The following is a 5521-nucleotide window of genomic DNA, read 5'->3' on the forward strand; positions in this document are numbered from 1 at the left end:
CTGTCCCCTTTCGCCAGCCTACTAGAGTCCTGCCATAGCTTATCTCCCTCCCGACTCGGGTGCTGCTTCTTTTTCTACTGCCTGAACCTTTGATTGATCTTTCTGCAGTCCGAACCGGGTCTGCATCCCTCCTTTCTGCGGCTTGAACAGATTCCAGATCCCTCCATTAATAAGGCCCAAAGGGGATTCTGCCCCCTCTATCTCCCTTATGAATAGGGTCCAGGCACCTCTGAACCGGACCACTTTAATGTGGTTAGTTTCCAAACCCGTAGCAGGTTTTCTTCAAGGCTTAGGGTGTGTGGAGTCAAACACATTGAAGCCACAGCCCACAGGCCCCCGCAGGGTCTTCACTAAAGCTGGGCACCTTAGCTCACCTTGTGCTCTGGAGTCCAGAAGGCGTCCGCTCTCTTCAAGCCTCTCCTTAGGTCTGAGCCTGTCAGCTTCCCCTCCCCAGCCGGAAGTGGTCCTGCCTTTTTCCACCTCCAGAGGGGTCTCCTTCCTTGCCTGTCAACCTCCTCCCTTACTCACTACTTTCAACCTTCCATTCTCCTCAGTGTGGTCGCTTTTCTGCATACTACCTCTAATTCAGCTATCGCTCTCTCCTATTCTCCATTTGATTTCTCTATCCCCCACTCTGTATCCCCATTCTTATTTGACTCCTCTGTTCCCCCTAAGAGGACTGTGCTTCTCTGAGCTCCCATACCAATCCTTCCTACAGCACCCCCGCATGCCAACACTAATTACAGAGTGTGTTGTTGTAGTGTGTGTCTGGGTCTCTCGCCCTGGGAGCTGTTCTGGGGCCAGAGGTCTAGGTCATATTCATTTCCTTCTCAAGTATGACCAGATTAAAACATTTAGAATCTCTAAACACTAAAAAAATAGGGTGTGCCACATCATATGCAATTCAGAATAAAAACAGGAAGGGTAAGAAAACCTACCAACGTTTTTAAATTTATCCCTGATGACTATATTGATGCTTTCAAAGAATATCAACTTATCTGAAAAGCTTTATTAGGACCATGTTCTCCCTTTACAGGTGCACTAAGCAAGTACTTAGACTCTTTCTCTCTCTTGTGAAATGGAGCACTGCTCCTCAGCAAAGAGTTCTTGGGCATTTATTTATTCGTTCAATCATTAATTATATGTTGAGCACACAGCTGTGTCAAGGTGCTTGTTGGATGTGGGCAAAGACAAGTAAGATAGGATAGCTATACACACACTCTCACACACACACACACACACACACACACACACACACACACAATGGAGTATTACTCGACAATCAAAAAGAATGAAATCTTGCCATTTGCAACTAGGTGGACAGAACTAGAGGGTATTATGCTAAGCGAAATTAGTCAGAGAAAGACAAATATCATATAACTTCACTCATATGAGAACTTTAAGGTACAAAACAGATGAACATAAGAGAAGGGAAGCAAAAATAATATAAAATCAAGGATGGGGACAAAAACATAAGAGGCTTTTAAATATGGAGAACAAATAGAGGGTTAATGGAGGGGTTGTGGGTGGGGGGATGGGCTAAATGGGTAAGGGGCACTAAGGAATCTACTCCTGAAATCATTGTTGCAGTATATGCTAACTAACTTGGATGTGAATTAAAAAAATAAATTAAATAAAAATTTTAAAAAACGATAGTAGCTGTCTTCAAAGATCTCAAATCTATTCTTTTTTTCTAAATATTATTTTAATTAATTTGTTTTGTTACATTTTTAGTTTAATTCCAGTTAGTTAACATATAGTGTGATATTAACTTCAGGTGTATAATGTAGTGATTCAACATTTCCATACATCACCATGAGCTCATCACACATGCACTCCTCAATCCCCATCACTTCTTTAACCAATCCCTTCACCAACCTCCTCTATGGTAACTATCAGTTTGTTCTCTATAATTAAGAGTCTGTTTCTTGATTTCTCTCTGTCTCTCTCTGTCTCTCTCTCTCTCCTCTCTTATTTTTTACCTTTGTTTGTTTTGTTTCTTAAATAGACATATGAGTGAGGTCATATGGTGTTTGTTTTTCTCTGTTATTTCACTTAGCATTACATTCTCTAGATACATCCATGTCAATGCAAATGGTAAGATTTCATTCTTTTTATGGATGAATAATATTCCATCTTCTTTATCCACATCTTCTTTATCCATGGACACTTAGGCTGCTTTCATATGTTCCCTATTGTAAATAATGCCACTATAAATATAGGGGTGCATGTATCCCTTTGAATTAGTGTTTTTGTATTCTTTGGGTAAATGCCCATTAGTACAATTGTTGGATTGTAAGGTAGCTCTATTTTTAACTTTTTGAGGAACCTTCATACAGTTTTCCACAGTGGCTATACCAGTTTGCATTCCCACCAACATTGCACTAGTGTTCCTTTTTCTCCACATCCTCACCAAAACCTGTTGTTTCTTGTGTTGTAGGTTTTAGCCATTCTAACAGATATGAGGTGATAACTCACTGTAGTGTTGATTCGCATTTCACCCATCATATGTGATGATGAGCATCTCTTCATGTGTCTGTTGGTCATCTATATGTCATTTTTGGAGAAATGTCTATTCATGTCTTCTACCCAATTTTTAATTGGATTATTTGGTGTTTTGGGGGGCGAGTGTTGAGTTGTATAAGTTCCTTGTATAGTTTAGATACTAACCCTCTATCTGATATGTCATTTGCAAGTGTCTTCTCCCATTCTGCACGTTGCCTGGTAGTTTTGTTGACTGTTTCCTTCACTGTGCAGAAACTTCTTATTTTGATGTAGTCCCAATAGTTTGTTTTTGCTTTTGTTTCCCTCACCTCAGGAGACATATCTATTAAGATGTTCCTATGGTCAATGTTAAAGAAGTTACTGCCTGTGTTCTCTTCTATGATTATTATTATTTCAGGTCTCAGATTCAGGTCTTTAATCCATTTTGAATTTACTTTTCTATCTGATATAAGAAAGTGATCCAGTTTCATTTTTTTGTATGTTACCCTCCAACCATTTGTTGAAGAGACTGTCTTTTTGCCATTGGATATTCTTTCCTGCTTTGCTGAAGATTAATTGACTATAGTTGCGGGTTCATTTGTGGATTTTCTATTCTGTTTCATTGATCCATGTGTCTGTTTTTGTGCCAGTACCATAGTGTTTTGATCACTACAACTTTGTAATATAACTTGAGGTTGGATATTGTGATGCCCCCAGATTTTCTATTCCTTTTTCAGATTACTTTGGCTATTCAGGGTCATTTGTGGTTCATTATGAATTTTATGATGCTTTGATCTAGTTCAGTGAAAAATGCTGTTGGATTTTATTTTATTTTTTTTTAATGTTATTTTTGATTTTTATTTTGTTTTTTATTATTTTTTTAAATATGAAATTTATTGAAAACTTGGTTTCCATACAACACCCAGTGCTCATCCCAACAGGTGCCCTCCTCAATACCCATCACCCACCCTCCCATCCCTCCCACCCCCCATCAACCCTCAGTTTGTTCTCAGTTTTTAAGAGTCTCTTATGCTTTGGCTCCCTCCCTCTCTAACCATTTTTTTCCTTCCCCTCCTCCATGGTCTTCTGTTAAGTTTCTCAGGATCCACATAAGAGTGAAAACATATGGTATCTGTCTTTCTCTGTATGACTTATTTCACTTAGCATAACACTCTCCAGTTCCATCCATGTTGCTACAAAAGGCCATATTTCATTCTTTCTCATTGCCAAGTAGTATTCCATTGTGTATATAAACCACAATTTCTTTATCCATTCATCAGTTGATGGCATTTAGGCTCTTTCCATAATTTGGCTATTGTTGAAAGTGCTGCTATAAACATCGGGGTACATGTGCCCCTATGCATCAGCACTCCTGTATTCCTTGGGTAAATTCCTAGCAGTGATATTGCTGGGTCATAGGGTAGATCTATTTTTAATTTTTTCAGGAACCTCCACACTGTTTTCCATAGCGGCTGCACCAGTTTGCATTCCCACCAACAGTGCAAGAGGGTTCCCTTTTCTCCCCATCCTCGCCAGCACCTAGAGTCTCCTGATTTGTTCATTTTAGCTACTCTGACTGGCGTGAGGTGGTATCTCAGTGTGGTTTTGATTTTTATTTCCCTGATGAAGAGCGACGTTGAGCATCTTTTCATGTGCCTGTTGGCCATCTGGATGTCTTCTTTAGAGAAGTGTCTCTTCAATGTTTTCTGCCCATTTCTTCACTGGATTATTTGTTTTTGGGGTGTGGAGTTTGGTGAGCTCTTTATAGATTTTGGATAGTAGCCCTTTGTCCGATATGTCATTTGGAAATATCTTTTCCCATTCCGTTGGTTTTAGTTTTGGTGATTGTTTCCTTTGCAGTGCAGAAGCTTTTTATCTTCATGAGGTCCCAATAGTTCATTTTTGCTTTTAATTCCCTTGCCTTTGGAGATGTGTCAAGTAAGAAATTGCTGCGCCTGAGGGCAGAGAGGTTTTTTTCCTGCTTTCTCCTCTAGGGTTTTGATGGTTTCCTTTATCCATTTTGAGTTTGTTTTTGTGAATAGTGTAAGAAAGTGGTCTAGTTTCAACCTTCTGCATGTTGCTGTCCAGCTCTCCCAGCGCCATTTGTTAAAGAGACTGTCTTTATTCCATTGGATATTCTTTCATGCTTTGTCAAAGATTAATTGGCCATACTTTTGTGGGTCCAATTCTGGAGTCTCTATTCTATTTCATTGGTCTATGTGTCTGTTTTTGTGCCAATGCCATGCTGTCTTGATGATTACAGCTTTGTAGTAGAGGCTAAAGTCTGGGATTGTGATGCCTCCTGCTTTGGTCTTCTTCAAAATTACTTTGGCTATTCGGGGTCTTTTGTGGTTCCATATGAATTTTAGGATTGCTTGTTCTAGCTTCGAGATGAATGCTCGTGTAATTTTGATTGGGATTGCATTGAATGTGTAGATAGCTTTGGGTAGTAAAGACATTTTACCAATATTTGTTCTTCTAATCCATGAGCGTGAAATATTTTTCCGTTTCATTGTGTCATCTTCAATTTCTTTCACCAGTGTTTTGTAGTTTTCACAGTGCGGGTCTTTTACCTCTTTGGTTAGATTTATTCCTAGGTATCTTATTATTTTTGGTGCAGTTGTAAATGGGATTGTTTTCTTAATTTCTCCTTCTGCTGTTCAATTATTGGTGTATAGAAATGCAACAGATTTCTGTGCATTTATTTTTTTATCCTGCAACTTTATTGAATTCGTTTATCACTTCTAGAAATTATTTGGTGGAATCTTTTGGGTTTTCTATATATAGTGTCATGTCATATGCAAATAGTGAGTGTTTTCCTTCTTTATTACTGGTTTGGATGCCTTTTATTTCTTGTTGTTGTCTGATTTCTGTGGCTAGGACTTCTGGTACAATGTTGAGTACAAGTGGTGAGAGTGAACATCCTTGTTCTGACCTTAGAGGAAAATTTCCCGGTTTTTCCCCATTAAGGATGATAACTGTATGTTTTTCATAGATGGCCTTTATGATCTTGAGGTATGTTCCCTGATTATGTACT

Source organism: Panthera onca, chromosome X (assembly GCF_046562875.1).
Source record: "Panthera onca isolate mPanOnc1 chromosome X, mPanOnc1 haplotype 2, whole genome shotgun sequence".
Classification (NCBI taxonomy): domain Eukaryota; kingdom Metazoa; phylum Chordata; class Mammalia; order Carnivora; family Felidae; genus Panthera; species Panthera onca.